This window comes from Acinonyx jubatus, chromosome C2 (genome assembly GCF_027475565.1).
Source record: "Acinonyx jubatus isolate Ajub_Pintada_27869175 chromosome C2, VMU_Ajub_asm_v1.0, whole genome shotgun sequence".
NCBI classification, from domain to species: domain Eukaryota; kingdom Metazoa; phylum Chordata; class Mammalia; order Carnivora; family Felidae; genus Acinonyx; species Acinonyx jubatus.
Genome location: NC_069384.1, coordinates 79,472,656 through 79,494,462, shown reverse-complemented (window position 1 = coordinate 79,494,462; position 21,807 = coordinate 79,472,656). Strand labels below are relative to the sequence as shown.

The following is a 21,807-nucleotide window of genomic DNA, read 5'->3' as shown; positions in this document are numbered from 1 at the left end:
TTAGGCTCTGGAAAGGGTGGCGAGGGACCAGGCACAGGGACGCTGAGGACCACACCCTGGAAAGCTGGAACGAAGGGCTCCTGGGGAATTACTAAGAGGCTGACTGTTTGGACAGGGTTATTTTTGGAGATAGCCTGCCGGCTTGGGTGCCCTTGGCTGCAAGTGCAAGGCACTGAGCTGCGTCATCACCTTCTCCTCCTCCTCGCACGTTCCCTGGCACTGTCAGGTTTGTTTCTGTTCCCAGGACCTGAGGGGACCCAGTGGGAGGCCTGGAACAGGGACGGAAGGGAGAGAGGGAAGAAGAGGAGTATTTGATCTCAGGCTTGGAGGAGGGAGTGCACCCGTGCCACTCTGCTCTGTCTGGTTGATCAGACCCATCTGGAGTGTTTTGTTTCCCTGGCTCTGATACAGATCATGGGAAAAGGAAGCAAATCCAGAGATGGGCTCCTGGGAAGACAGAAGTTTAGGACACCGTGTTGGAGGTGGGATAAGTGTGGGCATTGGACTTTCCAGCCTGCAGGGGATCGTAAGTGGCACCTGCTTCATGTGGAAGAAGGATGGGAGGAGCACTGAGTGGCTGCTGTGGAGGGGAGAACCAGCACAGGTTGGAAGAAAAGCACAGGAGGATGGGAGATAAGGAAGAACTTATTTGGCAGAACTTCTCGACCGTGGAGCAAACTGTGTCACGGGGCCGCGAACTCCCCCGGGGGGAGTATTCAAGCCGACGTTGCGTGTGAACTTTGCAGTTTGGTTGTGGAGTGGTTGACCAAAGTGCCTGCTAAGGCCTCTTCTGGCCTTGGGAGCCTATGGGACAAGAGCCTGTGGGACCAGAAGCAGAAAGAGGCAAACTAGGACTGCAGGGTCAGGACAGGTTATGGAGGGCGTAACTGGAGCTTTGTAAAGGTGGAATAAAATGGAAGCCTTCAAAGGAGCCTGAAACATTGTTTCCCCTGGATCTTGGCAACCTTCCTCCTGTTCTGTCCTTGGCTTCAGCTCTACTTGACTTTTTATTCATAAATTATTTCCATAGTAATAAATATATCACATACACTTTAGATGACCAGGAAATCTGGCAACCAGAAAAGAACTACGTGTCCCAGGAGGATGATTCTAAATTTTTTTTTGATTACGGTCTTTCTAAATTTGCATCCATCTCCTGGTTTCCCTAGCCCAGTGCTGAGATGTCAGTCAACTTTAATTTTAGCAACACTGTACCCTTTGCAACCTCTTGAATGTCCTCCGATAGCACCCGCCATATTTAATGCTTGTGCCTTTCTTTCCTGTGGTTTAAGAGGAGCCTCTTGGACCTAAGGGTTAGTTGCGTCTTGGTGAGGGCAGCATGGCAAGCTTACCAGGTTCTGGGCTTTTGCTGTGCCCCTGGCCCTGATGAAGCACTATGTATGTTCTCTCATTCAGTCCTCATAGCGACACTGTGTCTTGGGGTCATTAGCTCCGTTTTGCAGATGAGAAAACCGAGCTTCAGAGAGGGGTAGAGACTCCCCCGAAGATTCACTGCTGCTGACTACTGAAGCTGGCCTGGGGCAAAGCTCTTTCTCTATGTTATGTTACAGGTTTATCCACTGCTAATCATTCCAAGTCCTTTGAGTCTGAGAAGGGCTTCGTCCTTAGTTTCACAGGGGCCTTGGCTCAATTTCTCCGTACAGGGGCTGATGGAAATTTTCTGTCATTCCCCTGAGAACATATGAAAGGAAGAATTCATGGGACATTCACGTGTGGATAGCATTTGCTGTCATTCGTTTTGGTTACGAGTTGTTTGCGTCAAGCCTGGTTTGGGTTTTTTGGTTTATTGTTTTTTAATTTTTTTTTTTTAACGTTTATTTATCTTTGAGACAGAGAGAGACAGAGCATGAACGGGGGAGGGTCAGAGAGAGAGGGAGATACAGAATCCGAAACAGGCTCCAGGCTCTGAGCGGTCAGCACAGAGCCCGACGCGGGGCTCGAACTCACGGACCGCGAGATCATGACCTGAGCCGAAGTCGGATGCTTAACCGACTGAGCCACCCAGGCGCCCCTGGTTTTTGTTTTTTTGCTTGCCCTTTAAAGCTAGGATATCCACCTGACTCATTATCTGGTTATGACTAGGAACACACATACCGGTGGTGAGTATGGCCACAGATTAGTGGGTACTGCTGCTTGGCTACCTTAAATGCCTTTGGCTTGTAAATAGAACTCAGTATAGGCATTGCTATGGGCTTATCTTGCACCTGTGGTTTTAGGCTCTTAAACAGTTTCTTCTCTTGTAAAGTTTATTCAACGTTAATTGATTCATCAAGTATTTATTGAGGACCTATTATGTGCTAGTCATTGTGCTAGGCATTGGGAATATTTACACATGTTGTCGGTAATATATACACATATTCAGTGTAACTAGCAAGGCCTTGGGAGTTAGTGGCAGACAGACTTCTTGTGTCACCCTCTTCTTCTCAGAGTCCTTGCTTTGTTCATTCATTCAACAAACATCGAATGCCCGTTATAGCCGATGCACAGCGTGCATTTTAGACTAGACACCCAGATACTCCCATAGTTTTGTTCTTAGTTGGAGGTGGACACTTAGATGTTAATTATGATCTTGTGTGATAAACCTTATGAAGCCGGGAAGAAGGTGTAGTGAGTTTGGGAAAGCTTTCTGGAGCAGGTGATGCCTAAGCTGGGTTTTGGAGGGCAGTAGCTGTTAGCCTCCAGGGAAAGGGCATTTGCAGGAGAAGGGGCTGCAGGAGGAAAGGTGTGGGGTGAAGAATGGCCCGTTTGCATGTGCGGGAGAGCCACTAGGAGATTGGTGTTCCTGCAGAGGAGCACGACAAGGCAGGAGTGGGGATGAGGCTGGAACTGTCGCATGCATTATCTATAATTTTCACAACTTCCCTCTGTGGCATATTCTGTTATCTCTGTTTAGTAGGTGAGGAAACAGAGGCTGAAGGAAGTTGGGTGACATGCTCACAGTCAGCCAGAGAGTGACTTAAGGTGCTTTTGTACTTAAATGTAGGCCTAATCAGCTCCCACAACGGTGCCTGCAGGGGCAGGTTGGGAAGGCCTGGCTTGCTGGCTAAGGGGCTTGTTCCTTCTCCATTGATCTTTCAAGGGTAATACCCTGTTGAATCTTCTTCCTTCTACCTGCATCATGTAGGTCTGTGTTGAAGGCCTCTTCTAAGGGTTGTCCTGGTTTTTGCCCTCCTTTTCATTCAGAGACTCAGTAGTCCAGAAATCTTCAAAGGAAACCTTTATGTGCCGAACTTTGTGGCAAGGGAGGTGAAGAACCTTCATGCCCTTTCTCACAAGTTCCAGGTTCACTTAGCAGCCTAAGCATTACCTGTGAATGTTTAGTCTGGAGAAACCCTTGGGTACCGGAGAGGGAGCAAAATCAATCTGGGCTGGAAGAATCTGGAACAGGTGGGTCTTGAGCTGTTCCTTTAAGAATGAGTATGATCAGGAAGGTGGATGACTCATAGATGACCTCTAAGATTATTCTGTCTCTCCCCATGAAAAAAGGGACACCTTTGTCCTATTCTTCCCATCTCCCAAGCTAATTAGTTTCTGGCTTGGGCTTGGCTCTTGGGTCAAAGGCAGTATCCATTCAAGCATTCAAATAAAGTTTATTGAAAAGTAATCAACGGAGAGCTCAGAGACAAGAATGAATTAAAAGGGGGCTGTTCCAGAGCTAAGGAAACACGAGGATGCAGACATCATTGTGGAAAAGTTAATAAAGGAACAAAGTAGTATACACGGAAAACTGAATTGTTAGAGAGGGAAGGCTGAAGGAGGATCACAGTACATGCTGAGAAAAACGATAAGGAAATTAATCAGACAAAAAGTCAGAGCTCTAAAGGTCACACAGAGGCGATCCCTCAGAATAGTGACTGAGGCATCTGAGAGATACACGTCACTTCTGTTCACGTTCCATTGACCAAAACGTGGACATGCCTGGCTGCAAAGGAGGCTGGAAGAACGTCTCCAGCGGGGGAGCTGGGCACCCTCTTAAAACTCAGGTCGGGGGGGTGCTTGGCTGGCTCAGTCGGTAGAGCATGTGACTCTTGATCTCAGGGCTGTGTTCAAGCCCCATGTTGGACGTAGAGCCTACTTAAAAAAAAAAAAAAAAAAGAAAAGAAAAAAACCCAAAAACTCAGGAAGAGGAGGAAAATGGATATTGGGAGCAATTCGCCTATGCCACAGAGCAAAAGTCCTGTTGGCCTCAGGCTCGATCAGCAGCGGAAGAAGAGAACATGGAGAAGAAGAAATATTTACAGGGTTCTGAGGGAAAGGCAGCATGACTGAAGACTTTTGCACTGACGTATATCACTCTACAAGGATAAGGCAGGTAGCCATTTTCATGCATGCTAGAACGAAGGGAATAGGGCCTACATGAGCTCTTCTCGGGAAAGCCTACCTGATCATGAGAAGGATGAATCAAAAGTGGGCTTAGGAAGGCATGGTTAAGGGTCATTTGGTGAGCTCTTAACCTACTCAAATAGAAGCTAAGCAAGAATGTGAGAAGTAACAAGAATGTAAGTGAAGAAGAAAGTGTATGTGCTAGCTTTCCCGCTCTCATACTGTCTAAAGAGAAAAAGTCATGGGTGGGACGCCTGGATGGCTTAGCCGGTTGAGCGGCTGACTCTTGATTTTGGCTCAGGTCATGATCCCAGGTTGTGGGATTGAGCCCCCTTGTCAGGCTCCAGGCTGAGAAGGTTGCAATTGTCCAGCCCTCCTCCCGCCCCCACCTCTCCCTCTCTGCCCCTCCCCACTCTCTCTCTCTCTCTCTAAAATAATAATAAAAAAGTCATGGCTCTAACCAGTCAACTCATTGTTTTCTTAAACTTGGAGGGATCTTTTTAGTTTGTTTGTTTATTTATTCTGAGAGAGAGAGCGAGAAGGGAGAGAAAGTGAGTGAGGGAGGCCACTTTGCGAGGGTGATGGAGAGAGAATCCCAAGCAGGCTTCTTGCTGTCAGCACAGAGCCGGACAGAGCACTCCAACCCCTGACCCTGAGATTGTGACCTGAGCTGAAATCAAGGGTCAGACACGCAACCGACAGAGCCACCCAGGCGCCCCAAACTTGGAGGAATCTTTGGGGAAATAATATCTATTTGGGGGGAGAAACATTTATTAAAAGTCTGGCATTTAGGAAATTTTACTTTTCCGTGGAATGGAAAGAAAAGAAAATTTAAAAATAAAAAACAGCTACTTTATTAAGTAGTTCCCCCATCCTTGTTTCATGCCTTCTTTCATCCTTCACACGTCCATCTACATGTAAAGGTAGAGACAGGTGAAGAATGATATTAATCTTTTTTTTTTTTTTTTTCTGGATGGAGGGATCTTGGGTGACTTTTAGCTCTTTATAATTTTGTGTTAGGCTATTAAAAGGTATTTTTTTTAAGTTTCTTAAAAATTTTTTTCTAATGTTTATTTTTAAGAGAGAGAGAGACAGAGTGAGAGCAGGGTAGGGACAGAGAGAGAGGGAGACACAGAATCCGAAGCAGGCTTCAGGCTCTGAGCTGTCAGCTGTCAGATCATGACCTGAGCCAAAATCGGACACTCAACCAGTTGAGCCACCCAGGCGCCCCTTAAGTTTATTTATTTATTTTTGTCAGTGCAGAGCCAGGTGCAGGGCTCTATGTCATGAACCATGAGATCATGACCTGAGCCGAAATCGAGAGTCAGATGTGTAACCAACTAAGCCACCCAGGTACCCCTCAAAAAGGTATTGTTAGATGCTGATGCTCAGGGTGTGGAGAGCAGGTGGGAGACACAATAGGTGAATCAGACATTGTCTTTTCATGGGGAAGCTGGTGAGTCAGTTGCATGAATGCTGAACTCTGAGCAGAATGAGACACTGTAAACCGGATGACCCATGGGGCGGTGGGGCCCAGAGGACGAAGGGGAAGGTTTCACGAAGGAGACAGAGTTTGAACTGGACGGTGGAAGAATGACAAGCGTTCTGATGGGTCAAGGATGGGCGAAGGGCATGCCTAGCAGGGGCGGGGGCACAGGCTTGGAGGCGTGAAGGCAGGCCATGTCTGGGTAGCTGTGAGGCATTTGTGGTGGTTGGGGAACAAAGGATGGACGGAAGAGTAGCCGCTGTTCACGAAGCGTGCATGGCATGCCATGTGCGACACACAGCATCTCCCGGTTTCCCAGCAACCCTATAGGATGGTTACAATTACCCCTACCGTACGGATGAGGAAACTGAGGTTGAGAGATTTATTGGCCAAAAGTTGCACAGTGCGAGACGGTGGCTTGGACCCCCCGTGCTGCCTGGGCTCCAGAGCCCACGATTTTTCCACTGTGCTGGGATTTGTAGTGCACAGAAGACCCGAGTGGCCACCGTTGTGAGACATAAATTAGAAAAAGACAAGCAAATGGGAACAGTATTTTGATAGGTCAAGACTCGCCAGGTAACTATACTTCATGTATTTGCATACATCTAGACTTATGAAATACAGATCTATCTCACAGGTAAAACAAGTAACGATAAAAGCCTAAACTGTGGTCCAGACTCTGCCATCTGGCAGCTGTGTAGCCTCAGGCTACCTAATCCATAAAAGGGGGTAATAAAATTGTGGGGCTGCCTATCCCCAGATTGGTCTTTATGTTCAGATTAGATCATAGATGTGAAAAGATGACAAAGTGTGAAAGAGCCACACAGAAGGGTTTGTTACTGCTGGCACACCCCTTGCCCCTGTGAGAACGTACAGACGTCTGTTAGGGCACCCACAGGTGTTCATGAAAACTTCCCCCAGTCATGGCCGTGCTCCCTGCAGACTTGCAACAACTTGGTCAACAGGCGAGAAGCTGTGCTCTCCTGACTCAGACTACCGGCTGGGGACTCTGATGGGAGGTAGTGGAGAGGGGGGCAGGCCGGTCCTCTGTGTGGGTCTCTCCCGCTGCCGGGTGAGGGAAGGCTCCTGCCTGCCTTCCTGCTTGCTGGCAAAGTCTGGGCCAGAGTGGAGTCGGGACAGCTGTGAACAGCTTGGTGAGTTACACAGGGCCCAGGAGGGTGTTCCAGGTGCGCCAGGCTACCGGAAGGAGTGTTGGAGTGGCCAGGCGAGCAGGCCCCTGCCATGTCCGTCTGGTAGAGGCTTGTGGTCTGGAAAATGGACCGGAGGGACAGAGACGTCAGGGGCCTCTGGAGGGAGCAGTCTTTTCTTTTCGGGAGTGCTGATGAGGACAAGGCCTTGGGGAAATTGGTCTCTCACACTACCCACGAGGAAGTGCCTGAGCACCGACCTAGGGTGGCCTGAGGTGACTTACATCTGCCCCAGGAAGTGTTGCGGTTGTTCCGGGGTCTGGGGTGGGGCCTGGCTTGCCACTCACCGGGCATCCGAAAGCCCCGTCTTGTGTGTTGTGTGTGGGGGTGATGGGTGGTTTTAGAGAGAGCTAAGCTTCTCCTTACTGTTGAAGAAACCAGTTCCTTCCTTTTCCTACTGGTCTCTCTGCTGAGCCGAGACAGGCCTTTGAGCTCAGTATTAGCTCAGGATGGGCCCCTCAGACTGCTGGCACCCACATTTCATCTCGTATGCTGTCCTGTGTTCTGTGGAGTTAGCTGGGTTAGACAGTGGACCCCTGGATGGCAGCAGGCTGACTGGCTTCGTGGCACAGCCCCGGGCCCAGCCCAGCACCCAGCCCCTCCCCACGCTCACCGTCTGCCCTCCGAGACCAGGATACAGATGCGCTCAGCCACCAGTGAGCGTGAGCAGGTGGCCCCTAGGTCAGGTCACAGTGTGGAGCACAGTGGGAGATTCAGGAGCCCAGGGTGGGGAGCACTCCGGGCTCTGGTGGACCCTTCTGCTCCACTGGACGGTCCTTTCCCCCTCACTTCTGGCCTTAGACGTGAGACACAAGCCGCAAGATGAAACAGGGAATGTTCTCTGGGCTGACCTGTGGGAGCCGAGCCCTGGCGGTGGGGACGGGGAGTCAGGTTTAGGACCTCGCTCTTCTCTTATCCCTCGGAGAACCAGGGTCCCGGGAGTTTGTCCCAGGTGAGAGGGAGAGCAGGCAGTGAGGGAGCTCTGACAAAAGCAGCTGGGCTGGACCTCCATTTATCCAAACAGACTGTCCTCACAGCCTTTGTCAATGGGAGGATGCTGGCCCCGGGCCTGAGCTGGGGGTGGTTAATGACAGCGTTGGGAATAAATCCCCAGAAGATGCTTCCTGCCAGAGGGCTTGTGGCGGTTCCTTTTTTGCTCTAGACAATGAACATTTTATTCTGGCTTATAAATCAAGAGGAGAGGAAAGATCAGGTAGGCAGGAGACAGATGAAAGGCACCTCCCAGGGACATGCTTCTGCACTTGGGAAAGTCCTACCCTTGTCTCCCAGACAGTCCAGGTAACGCCCCGGGGTGGGGGGATGGGAGCATGCTGGAAGGCAACTCACTGGCTTCCCCATTACCGTCTGCAGTGTCACCTTTCTCAGAAAGCCCTTATCATACTGCGGGGAGAAAAAAAAACCCGCATGTTTTGCAGGCAGATGGACACGAGTTTAATTCCAGAAGTGCCACGTCTTCGTTGCGCAAACTTGAGAACTCAACTTCTCTGACCCTCAGTTTTGTTTTGTTTTTAAATTAAAAAAAATTTTTTTTGTTTTGAGAGAGAGAGTGAGAGAGAGAGACAGTGCAAGCAGGAGAGGGGCAGAGAGAGAGGGAGACACAGAATCCGAAGCAGGCTCCAGGCTCCGAGCTGTCAGCACGGAATCCGATGTGGGGCTCGAACTCACAGACTGCGAGATTGTGACCTGAGTTTAACCGACTGAGCCACCCAGGTGCCCCTCTGACCCTCAGTTTCTCATCTGCAGTGGGTATTTAAAAAAATTTTTTTTTTAATGTTTATTTATTTTTGAGAGAGAGAGAGAGAGACAGAGAGAGAGAGAGAGAGAGCACGTGCACCAGCGGGGGAGGAGCAGAGAGACACAATTCAAAACGGGTTCCAGGCTCTGAGCTGTCAGCACAGAGCCCGACTCAGGGCTTGAACTCACAAACCACAAGATCATGACCTGAGCCAAAGCCAGGTGCTCAACCGGCTGAGCCACCCAGGCACCCCTTATCTGCAGTGGGTATTAATCAGTGCTACCTCGTAGCATGGGTGCGAGTCCTGTGTAGTGCTTAACCTAGCTCTGGCACACGATTAGTGATAAAAAATTGGTAGCTATTTAATGTGATAGTTATTTTCAGTTATTGGCCACCCGACGGTCCTGACACTTTGCTAGGCACTGTGGATATGAGGCTACGTGTGTTCCAGCCTCTCCCTGGAGGAGCTTCTGTCTAGGAGAAGAGGCAGGCATGTGGATTCAGGGCACAGATGAATGGGAGCAAGAGACAGGGAGGGGCGGGGTCAGAGAAGAAGAGGTGAGACCCCCGGGGAGCAGTTTGCCTGGGCACTTAGGGTGGAGTAGAAGGAAGTTCACAACCAAGAATTGGCATGGTATCCATTGATAAGGGAGGTCAGGAGCTGATAGTAAGGGACACTGGGGGATGAGCAGGAGAGCTCACAGGGCTTCTGCCTTCCGCTGGCATTCAAGTGCACACAGTTGAGGCTCAGGATGAAGTCTGCAGTCTTTTTCCAGCAGTTGGTGGACACGGACGGGGACCTAGCCAGGCTTGGCTCAGGGAGGGAGTGTTGAGATGGCTCTTATCGCTACAGAGATCTCTCCAGACTCAGGGCCAGGATCAAGGGGGGACCTTCCCAGAGGGAGAAGGACGGATCACCAGACGGGAATTGCAAATATGGAACCCCTAACATGCAGGCTCCGAGGGGGTGTGGGCTGGCGGGAGCTTCACAAAACTTTGGCAGAGAACTATTGTTATCAAATCGGAACCCAGGGAGGTTGGGTGGGAGAGGTGACCTGTGAATTCCAGTGATCCCATGTGTAGTGCTAAATGTGACAAAAAAAGACCCACAGGACACCTCCTTAATATTTAAGGATACACGTTTGTGATTTTGGTTTTTTTGCAAATGACTTGAAAACGCTGTGACACATACAAATTGGGTGAATCATAGGATGACATAAAAGGAAAATTATATTTGCTACAAGGATAGTATATGCCACCTAGCTGGTGATAAAAATAAACACAGCAGCTTTCATTCACTGGACTCTTCCCACGTGTACTTTTACAGGTATGCGATACTTAACAGGTATCACATGGAACCCTCGTTAACTCCAGCTCATTCTCCCCAGCATGCCTGCGCCCCCTCCCCCCCCCCCCCCCAGCTGAATGTGACACTGGAGAAGCAGACCACTGTCCTGACTGGTCCCTCTCTCATTCGTGACCATGATCCTTCAGTGGACTTGGGCGTTGTCAGGTCATCTTTCTCCGTTCCCTTCGTCGAGTGATTCTCAACTCTGGCTTCCATTAGCATTTCCTGGGGGAGATCATAAAAGGTATTGCTTTTATTTTCCTGGGTAATTCCACCCAGAAAGAATGAAATCCAAGTCTTTATGGAGATGACCTGGGCATCAGTATCCTTTTTAAAAGCTCTGTGATTGGGGTCCCTGGGTGGCTCAGTCGGTGGAGCAACCAACTTCGGCTCAGGTCATGATCTCACAGTTTGTGAGTTGGAGTCCTGTGTCGGGCTCTGGGCTGACAGCTCAGAGCCTGGAATCTGTTTCGGATTCTGTGTCTCCCTCTCTTTCTCTGCCCTTTCCCCACTCGTGCTCTGTCTCAGAAATAAATAAACATTAAAATTTTTTTTAAAAGCTCTGTTGTTGATTCCAATGGGCAGCCTTGGCTGAGAACCACTGCGATTCTCTAGGTGACTGTTCACAGCTTTTTCTCTGTCTTCAAACCTTTAACACCTCTTCTCCCATCCTTACTCTTAGTCAGAACCTCGGTTTCCACTTACCTGAGAAACTAATGGCAATCAGAGAACTTTCACACCTTCCCACCACCAAATTCTTCTTTCTGCCCGTTACCTTGGAGAATGACTTGTTTCTGCTCCTACATAAGACCAACCCCTCCACTGGTGTGCTGCATCCTGTTCCCTTTGCTTAATTAAGGACATGACTCCAGCAATATTCCCTTCTCTTCCCAATGTTTCTCTCTTTCTGCTGGACCGTTCCCATCTGTCCACCCCATCTGTCTATCCCTGGCTGTTGTTCCTCCCACTGAAACCCACTCACGTGCATATTGCGCACGTGCTTCTTCCCTTAACTGCATCTACTCCTCCCGCTGCTGTCTCGTTTTTTGTTCCTTGAAGGAATCATCTGCGCTTGCTCCCTGTAGTTCCTCTGCTCTCATGATTTAAGCCCAGTCAAATCCATGTTTTGCCTCCATCACTCCACAAAAACCACACCTGTCAGGTTCACCAGTGACCTCCACATTGTCCATTCCAGTGGTCAAGTCTCAGCCCTTACCTTGATTTATCAGCAGCATTTGGTATGGTTGGTTATTCCATTTCCCTTAAAAAAGTACTTTCTCTGGGCTTCTGGAACATCACACCCTTTGGTTCTCCTCTTCTGTCACTGGCTTCTGCTCAGTCTCTTTTGTTGGCTCATCTTCACTTGTTTGCTTTGGAGCGTGTCAGGGAGCACCCCTTGGACTTGACTTCTTCTCTGTCTCCTTACTCCCTGGTGCTCTCCTACCATCCATATGTCAATGACCCTCTTTGTAGCTCCATCTCAGACCTTGACCCCCAAACACTGTACTCCTGTCTTCAATCACCTATTCACCACATTTCCTGGGATGTCTAATAGACATCTCAATGATGACAAGTTCAAGACTGAACTTTTCCCTCCAACGCAGCCATCCCCACTTCAGGGGGTGACAGCTTCATCTTCCAGTTGCTAGGGTTTCAAACTGTGGAGTCACTCTTGATTCTGATTTTCTCATGCTGGATCCAGGCTATCAGCAAACCACGTCAGCTGCCCTTGCAAAGTAAATCAAGAAACCAACTCCTTGCTTGATCCACTAAATTCACCCTCGTCCAAGACCGATCAATCTCTAATTTAAAAAAAAAAAATTTTTTTTTTACATTTTATTTATTTTTGAGAAACAGTGAGACAAAGTGTGAGCGGGGGAGGGGCAGAGAGAGAAGGAGACACAGAATCTGAAGCAGGCTCCAGGCTCTGAGCAAGCAGCAGCACAGAGCCCGATGCGGGGCTTGAACCCACAAACTGTGAGATCATGACCTGAGCTGAAGTCGGACGCTCCACCGACTGAGCCACCCAGGCGCCCCATCAATCTCTAATTATTAAAAGAGCTTCCCAACTGGGCCTCCTTCTTACATTTTTGCTCCTGTGGTCTCCTTCAAACGTCAACTAGAGTGATGATGTTAAAAGGCATCATGTCATTTTCTGCTCAGAAACCAACAAGGGCTTCTTGTTTCACTCAGAGCCAGAGTTCTTAGAAGGGTCAACAGGGTTCTGCATGATCTGGTCCTCAGGTCCTCACACACTTCAGCTCCTATAATTTTCTGCCCCTCCATTCTGTCTTACTTCATGTCCCTTAAACAGAAAGCCCCTTTTTTCCTCAGAGCCTTTGCACTGCTCTTCTGCTCAGTTGGAACACCCTTCCTTCATACACTGTCATTGAGTTCCCCTTCTTTTCCTTCAGGTTTCTAATTAGATGTCACCTTATTTGAAAGGCCACTCTGACCACCGTATATAAATTAATCTGGTACCAGCCTCCTCTCTCCTCCCCCCTGGTTCCCTCCCCTTTATCCTGCCTTGCTGTTCTTTAGTGGCACATATGGCCATCTGATTTCTTTACCGTGTCTTTTCTCACTAGGAAGTTGTTTCTACGAGGGCAGAGACTTTGTCTCTTTTGTCCATAATTATTTTTCTAGGACCCAGAGCAATGCCTCAGGAATAATGGGCACAGTACATAGGTGTTAGGTGAATTTAACTTCATCTTCACAACACCACTTCAAAATTAGTTGGAATAACCCACAGTTTAGAGATGAGGAAATTGAGGCTCAGAGCGGTTAAGTAACATTTTCAAAGTAACAGAGCTTGCTAGCACAGAACTGGGACTCACGCTTTCTAAGTGACTGTGCCCTTAGACGCTCTCCCTGTTGAACCTGGCCTCCCCCCACCCCACATGCCACCGTGCCTCATTTTTTTCATATCTCATTGCAAGAGGGCAGCCCCACAGCCTGACAAAATCCCTGTGAAAATGCCCCATGTGTGACTGGAGGTGTGGGAGGCGCATAGGAAATGCACATACAGTCTCTTATCTGTGATTTCCAAATCCATACGTCTGGGAAAACCAAATTTTATTTTTAACCCGTTTGGTGGCGAGACCTGTCTGGACTAATGTGCAGCTATTTATAAATCTTTATTTAACCTACTTAGAATAAGCATCCATTTGTTTTGCTGCAGAAACATGAATCCGCATTATTATGAGGAGCTGCCCTGCCCTTGCTGTGGGTGTTACGCAGTATATAGTTTAGGCAACGCAGCACTTTTCCAAAATATGAAGCATTCCGAATTCCAACACTTATCTGGCCTCCAAAGATTCCTGATAAGTGATTGTGAACCGTAGTTAATGCTTTCCTAAATGTCTGGCCTTGGAAACTCTGTGGAGAACAAGTTTGTTGTTGTTTTTTTCTTTCTTTCCCTGGTAACTAAAATTTCTTTTAAGGATCTTTCCAAGAACAAGCTCAGTTTTAAGACCTAATTAAGATCAGGCACAGCAGGCCAAGCCGAGTCGGGCATGCGTGAGATGCCTTCCTGAAACAGAGGGAATGAATAAAAGTCTACCTACTGAAGAGTGAGACCACCCCTCCCCAACATTTTTGTTGTTGCTGGTTCTCACAGTGCTGGCAAGCTCGGAGTAGACCTCCTTTTCCTTGGTCACGAGACCTCTCTGCATAAACTTAACAGCCCAAGAGAAAAGGCCTATAGATATTGATATTTAGCGTTCTTACTCTCAGCCCTCCGGTGGTAAGAGTTCTGTCTATGTAAGTGGAGCTTCCGGTCCCTTTAGTGTCTCACTTGTAAATTTAAAAAGACCACTGAGGATCACCAGACGTTGAGAAAAGCTCAAAACCTAAATCACAGAAACCAAAAGAGACGAACAACGACCACATAAAAAGAAACTCGCAAGACATAGAGACAGAGCAGGGAGAGAAGCAGATTTTACCAAAACCGTTAAGTACTGGTGTCCGTGAAGATAGCACAGTGATAACATAAAGACGGGTGTGCAACAAAAGGAATATTCAGAGACTAACAAAGAACTCTTGGAAATTAAAAATGTGACAGAAATCAACGAGTCAGTAGACTATTTGGAATACAAAGTTGAAGAGATCTTGGAGAAAGGCTAGAAACCAAAAAAAAAAAAAAAAAAAAAATTAAAAAGGGCTATGGAATGAAAAATAAGAAAGGATCATTCGGAGAAGTTCAACATCTGAATAGGAGGACATACAAAAGAAGAATAGAGACAACAGACAGAAAGAGTTATCGAAGAAATAATACAAGGAAAACTCTGAGAACTGAGGAACATAGGCTTCTAGATGAAAAAACTCTCTTGAGAGCCTAGTGCTGTGAATGAAAAAAGACATGCATCAAGGCACGTCATTGTGGAAAAAAAAAACCCACATAAACCAGAAGCAAAGCTTGAAGACACAAGCAAAAAAAAAAAAATCCCAAAGTAATTACATATAAGAATAGAAATCTTACAAATAAGAATAAGAAATAGAATAAAAATAAGAATAAGAATACATATAAGAAATAGATTCTACGGCAACACTAGAAGCTGGAAGGCAATGAATGGAGCTGTACCTTTAAGGTTCTGAGAGGGATTTATATCCTACTGAGCATTTATAGTCAGGCAAATTATTAATCAAACGTGAGGGAGGAATAATGGCATTTCAGATGTGAGAAAACTCAATTCTTTTACCTCCCATACATCCTTTCTGAGGAAGCTCCTCTAGATGTGTTCCTTCAAGATTAGGGGGTATTTAAGACAGGAGAAATGGAGTCTTCCTTTAAGCTCAGAGAGCAACTGGTTCAAGTTGGAGTAGGAGGACAGAAGATTCCAGAAGGGAGAGCATCAAGAAAAAAAAAAAAAAAGAAGTTGGAAAGTTGAGGACTGAATTAGTGATAGGTACACAGAAGATTAAACAAATAAACAGACAATAATGGCCTCCAGAAATGACAGCTGAGGAAAGTACATGAAAGAAATGAATCATAACACACCACAGAGCCTGGCTGTGAACAGTCATTTATCTGGTCATGATAATATATCTTCTAGTGTCGACTTAATAAAAAATGGTATAACTGTATTAGAAGAAGTAGATGAGGTACATGGGATAAAAGCAAGCTAAATTCTCATTTTTCGTAGTCGGAAGTAATGAATAATATCTAGCATTGACAGAAAATGCCATATAAGCATGCTATTTAGATATATACTGAGCTCACTCTAGAATTAGGTAAAAGAGCTGAAAGTCATAGCGTTTGGGTGGCAAAGATTACGGGGCTGGGGCCTGGGGGAGGGCCTGAAATCATGTATGGGTATCGCTCTGACATTAAAATAGGCTCAAGCCTCTCCATGTATATCCACACCGGCAGCTCAAATAGGCACAGTCAGAACTGAAGGATTGTTTGCTGTCGACGTGTTAACAACAAGAATGAATGGGTGTTTTGCACATGGCAGTGGCAGAGGACCTTCCTTTTTCTGATTCTTTGAAAAGGAATTCTTTACGCATTTTCTTTTCTTGTCAGAACCCGTGTATTCAGTGCTCAACTCATGTTTAATTTCGGCTTTTGATGAGAGAGCTTGGGGAGGCAGGCCGGCGTGTGGAATTCTGTCCTGGTCACTTACCAGCTTTGGGCCCGGCCTAGTTCCTTCAGCCCTTTTCCTCCTCTGAAAATGGAGAAAACGGGCATCTGGGGCACTGCGTCGGTTGAGCATCCGACTTCAGTTCAGGTCATGATCTCGTGGCTCACGAGTTCAAGCCCCCGCGTCGGGCTCTGTGCTGACAGAGCCTGGAGCCTGCTTTGGTTTCTCTGTCTCCCTCTCTCTCTGCCCCTCCCCCACTCACCCTCTGTCTCTTTCTCTCCTTCTCTCTCTCCAAAATAAATAAGAACATTAAAAAAAAAAATAAAATGGAGAAAACACTCCTTGCCTCATAGGGTTGTGTGAGGAATAAATGAATAAATTAGTATATTAAGTGCTTGGCACGTAGTAGTTGCTAAAAACATTTAAGTAAAAAAAAAAAAAAATAGAGGACTATTGTGGTTAACCCTTGGTCTAGTACAGGAGCCCTGTAATGTCGGGTCCGGGCCCCACAGATGAACCATCCAGAAGAAACAAGAGCTCGGGAGGGAAGAAGAAGGCACAAATATACCAGGAAGTCTTCTGATCTTAGCAGAAATTCTTCTTGCGTTTTGGGTGCTGTGTCTTCTGATCTGACTGCAGAGCTCAGCAAATGGGTCGAGACCCAGATCCTGGAAAGTTTTATGTGTGTGGATCAATCAAAGCTCTTAGCTAATTTAGCTCCATATCCAAACAATTGGAACGGTCGCTCGGTTGCTCGCTTTCCAGATAATGTGGAATAATGGATGGAGGGTTCACAGGGTTATCTTTTACTCCAGGGCTCCTGTGTGCCTTATGATGATCATGCATTTAAGCCAGGGACTTGGGCCCAGCCTACCCCTGGGATAGGCTGACCCCTTCTCTGACTCAGAACCAAGCCCATTAGTAACGATCCTTGCCTGGAGGATGCTGGGCCATGAAATTCTTAAGGTGTATGTTCTTGGCTCATTTTATGAACTTCTTTGGTTCTTGGTGGGCTCTCTAAATCCTGGTTTATGGTCTGTGGTCAGCGCCCACACGTTGTACGTCTGAAAGGAAACACCTGCATGCAGCATGAGGGAGTCAGTGAGGCCAAGGCAGCGTCTCATTTCTCTGCTTTCTTCCTCAGAATCGTCTTCTGAGGCTTCCGGGCTGACCGAGGGCCTTGGCTGAGGAGGTGCCAGGGGCTGTAAGGTCGGGGAACAGCGCAGGCAGGAGTGAGGGCAGGGAGCGATAGAGCAGAGAAGAGGCCTCTAGCACGAGGAAGTTTTGGAGGCAAACTTTGGCTGGTGAGGCCGAGGGACAAAAGCAGTGAAACCAAATCCAGATATTAAGCCAGTGATTCATGTGGGATTTGAGCAGGGAGCAGGGAGCGGAAGACACACAGATTACAGTGGGACATGAATTCAATGTATTAACACTGTGAGGAAGCACAGGCGTATACATGGGGACTCTGTGGCCAGCTGAATGGATCACACTGGTAGGGTGATAGGAGTTAGTATGAGCCACTTAATAGAAAAGCCTTCAAATAGAAAAAGCTCTTGTTACTACTGTTGTAATTGTTTATTTCTCATGTTTCTGCTAAGAACAAGTTGTACTTGCAGTCTAAGACTGGCCCATCTAGTTGCCTCATCTATCAGAAACCTAGTCGTAAACTTGGGAAGGAAGCTGGGGGAAAAAAAGGCTTTGAGTAGCCACAATGGATGGCCAAAGCCCGACTACAAAGCCATGCACTGGGTGATGCTGGGAGTGCCCCTCTGCTCTCAGTCATGGCCCTGAAAGACTTCAGTGAGCCGGAGTCAGCTGGGACCCCAGAGCCTATCTAAACCTAGCTCTTCAGGGGTTTATGGAGGGGATTCAGGGGATGCTTATAGGAAGAAAAAGTAGGAAGTATAGATGAGCTTTGCAGTCTCTTGAACGTCACCAAGCGTCTGCTCTCTCTGGACCTGCACAGTTTCCTGTCTGCCTCTCTCTGGGCCTCTGCCCTCTCTTTGTGGGCCAGCTTCCTCTCCTTCTGCAGGGCCCCACGGCCCCATCACTTGGTCTTGTGCATGGCATTCACTTCTTCTAGCCCTACGATTCCCCGTGAGCTGACTGTAGTCTTTGGTCACCGTTGCAACTTTGAAAGTACTGATTGGTCCAGCACCCTTATGGGTGAGTTGCTTTTGAGTCAAAGTTCTACCCTGTGTCCATCCGGGGACTGCCCAGGTGTGAGTGTGGGTTGGGTAGCAGGAAGACCTGGCAGAATGACTTGAGCATTTGAACAGTACTGGAGGTCTGCAAGCCATCTGACAAAGGATTTAAGTAGCATTAGTGGAGCCCCCATATTCCCTCATCAGTCGGCAGATTGCCGTGACTGGGGTGCAGGTGCATGGGGGGGAGAGGCAGGGGGTGCTGATCAGCTGGGAAGGGGCACGAGACTAGGCTTTTCAGGGTCTTTGCCTAGGTCACAGGGCCGCAGAAATCCAGGAAGTCTGTCTGTTTGGACAGATGATGGGGTGAACTATCCCTGTCTCGGTGAAGGTTTGGCCTGAAGCAAAAGGCGGGGTAAGAGAGTCTAGCTAGAGATGGGGAGGGGGGCCTCCCTCCTGGGAAGAGGGCAGGTGAGTCAGCAGCCCCAGAGTCCACCAGCCCTGGGAGCCCCTTGCTTTTGTTCCCTGGGGAAGGCTCATTACCAGCAGGCTCCCAGGTGGCCACCAGCTCAGCTGCGTTTTGCAGGTAGAGATCTCGTCCCAGCCTGACCCAGTCTCCCCACGGAGACTTTGGCTCCTGCTGTTTTGTCAGCATTAATTACAGACAGCAGCAAAGTGCCCATATGCTGCAAGTGACTTTTTATTTTTCCATGTCAACTGATGCCTTTGTCCTTTGCTCTGCTCTGCCCTGAGCCTTTGTGGGACCTTGACATTTCCACCCCCTCAATGGCTCATTTCATCTTCACTTTCATCTGATGATGAAACTTCCTATCAGTGTCTGAAGTCTCATGGGGATGACTGTTGTTTCTCATGGCATCTCAGGGTCTCTTCCCCCTGGACACCATGCTTGTGTGTTACCACTCGTCTCTGTCCTTCAGGGGGTTTCCCACCTTTTGCTCCTTACCGTTCCCACTCAGATACCCCCTCCCCGGGCTTGATTAGGGGAGTGCATTTAATCAGTAGGTCTTACCTTCTATTTGGGCTAAGCTGAATGTGAACATGAAAAGTGAGAATCCACACGGCTGGCACTCTACTCTAATTTCCACTGCCAGTGTTACCCGTGGTGAGCCAGGATGTGGGTGAGGGAGGGGCCAGGCGGCCCTGGGGAAGGAGCAGGGGAGGAATGGGCACCCTTCTCCATGGCTGAGAGCGGCTTATATGGCACAGAAGTCCTGGAGGCAGCATTCCAAGATGAGACATTTGGAAACTCTTTGACCGGGCCTTACGGAAATAACCTTGGATTTCCCCAAAGATTTACTTTTAAGCACTCTTTGTAATTACCATAAAAACATTGGAGATGGCCAGCCTTTGGGGGTGGGGTAACATTTATAGCCACATAGGTGCAAGTTATATCACTGTTACAATGGGGCTGCAGGAGAACGCTGATGACACAGAACCAAGTCATGCCTAGCTTTATTGCAGCTTTGTGAAAGATCTGGATAACCAAATAAAACCAGGAAGAGTGTGTTATCTGTAGTTATCTTGGGTGGAGAGGAATAGGTAATTTTTTTCCTTCTGTTGACTTAATTATATTTTCTGAAGTCTCTAGATTAAACACAAATTTCTTTGATCCTGGGAAAAAAAACAATTGCTTGAAAAACATGCTGTTCACCCAGACAGCTATAATAATATATGGACTGAAAATTTAGTTTCCGTTAAAAATGCTCTCAAAATAAATCGGGAATTGAATTCACATTCGTAACATTCCAAACAACATACTGTGGGTCAAAGGGAGACTGTGAGCAAGTTGGATGTGTTCGTTGATTGAAATCAGGTACCCATAGCCTTATCTAAACATGAGACTTGGGGCCAGAACTGTACTTTTCTTTTTCTTGCTTTTCTTACTAATAATAGCTAGTAGCACAGGATTAAGTGACTGTGGTAGAATTTGCTTTGCTTCATCTAGAGCTCAGTGAAATTGCACAGCCCCCGAAGGGGTAGGTCTGGGTGAATAGATGGGCAGTTTGGGTCCTGGAAAGGTGCCTGGCTGTTTCAGGTAGGGCTGTAGTTCTGGAAGGGGCTCTGAGGTGTCACGAGTGACCAGGGCCAGGAGTGGGAGGAGGAAGGGGGCTAGCCCTCCTGCATGTGTTAACATATGCGCTTCTGGTGCTTTGTCGGCAACTTTTCTGTGTGTGCGTGTGTGCGTGTGTGTGTGTGTGTTTCCTCTGTAGGTGAGGTAGAGCCGATTGTGCAGAGCTCTGCGGCCAGCAGCCCACAGAGAAGCAGTGAGCCCCAGCTGAAATGAATTGGCCTCCTTGAGCGTGCCCATGCCCTGGTGCCCAGCCTCTGTCCCAGCAATGAGGTAAGACCCCTTGAATCCCAGCTTGGGGACAGAGAGGGCAGAGCGCCTCCTCTTTGGAGGTGCTGGAAACCTCTCCCTCTAAAGCTCAAGGGAGAAGGAGCAGTTGTTTCTAGTATAAACCACCTGCTTCTACCTCAGCCCATTGCAGGGCAAGGTCACTTGGTGGCTGCAGAGGCTTTGATTTTTCCGAGCAGGGCTTTTGGAATCTTAACGGGGAGTTGTGTTTTTCTCAGTTGCTGGTGAAATTTGAACTCCAGAGGGGATGAATTTATCCTCCAGGTAAGACTGCACGGGATTCACGTGAATGGCTTAACTTAGGGGGCACCTGCTCTGTTCTGCGAGGGAGCTTGAGCTCTTAGGATACTTTCTCTCTGTCTCACACCCAAGGGAGACAGAATGACCAAAATGATGTGAGGAGGTTAATACAAAGCATTCCGCTAAGCTCACTAAAAAATGACTAATTACCTAGATATGTTCTGATTGTAAAGGTAATATGTGCTCATAGGACACCTGGAGAAATACTGACATGGAAGAGAATAAAACAGGCCTGAAATCCTACCCCTGCTGACAGTCCTTCAGATAATTTTCATTAAGGTTACTCCTTCAGTCCTTCAGCCCCCACGGCATGTTGCCGCCCCCTGCACGGAAGTAGAGAGGTGAGGCCGAAAGAACCCTTAATTAGGAGCCCGGAGAATTTGCTGCTAGTCTGGGCACTCTCAGAGAGCCGATTTTTAAATATTCAGGAGTTTTGCAAACTGCTTGTTAAAAACTGTTGACAGCTAGAGATTGGCCACGGTGGGGAAGTTTACACTGTCGAAGTTAGCCAGTTTTATAAACCAGGGCTTTTTGGTTTTGGAGATTCAGGTTACTTGCTCGTTCTACCACCGACAGGCTGGGAGGCATGAAGCAAGTCACTGTCCTGTGCATCTTCCTTGTCCTTCCTCTCCTGCGGAGAGTACTGCTCAATGAGCATTAACAGAATGGATGAACGGATGAGATTTCTGTTCTAATCATCCCATGAGGCGGTCGTGAGGCTCCCTGCCCATGGGAGGGGGCTTAGGTGATTGGTAAACCTTTGGTTTCTCAGTAGAGAGAAGTCTGCTGGCCTTTCCCCACACCTTGGCTCTCGCTTCTTGGGAAATCTGTGAATTACTGACACCCTTTTGTAAGGGCAGATAAAAACTCTCCATTTACTCATGGACATCTGGGGCATATTTCCTTCCTGGAAAAATCAAGGAGTCGGTCAAAGAAGTGTGAAAAGGAAGGCCCAGCATGGCTACATGTGAGAGCCAGGACTGAAATTAGAGCTTTTGACTCTTAAATTCTACAGGAGGGTATGAGGGGGGAGGAGGAGGAGGAGGAGCACTTCCTGCCAAATGTAAAAATTGAAACAAAAGCCTCTTTCTTCAAGGCCCTGCTGTGGGCAGATTAGAGCTAATTAAATTAGCATAATGGAGCCCCAGCCTCTGCCCTTCTCCCTCTACTTTCCTGGAAACTTTGGGCTCCCTGCCTCCCCACCCGCGCCCCATGTATTCCGGGGAAGGGGATAGGGAGAAGGTGGGGCATCAATTAGG

General features: G+C 47.9%; 1 protein-coding gene across 6 annotated transcripts in view; it reads left to right on the top strand.

Annotated features, from left to right (window-relative positions):
- ST6GAL1 (ST6 beta-galactoside alpha-2,6-sialyltransferase 1) overlaps positions 1-21,807 on the top strand; it is a 120,231-nt gene that overhangs the window by 8,285 nt on the left and 90,139 nt on the right. For 2 of the 6 annotated variants that reach the window (XM_027061221.2, XM_027061219.2), the window contains exon 2: positions 20,103-20,233. The exons of 2 other annotated variants lie outside the window; for them this stretch is intronic. The gene's annotated coding sequence lies outside the window, so the exon portion shown is untranslated. Of the gene's footprint in view, positions 1-5,443; positions 6,985-17,193; positions 20,234-21,807 lie in introns of those variants that run through there. 2 more of the 6 variants (XM_053221086.1, XM_053221087.1) reach the window with 2 other exon arrangements.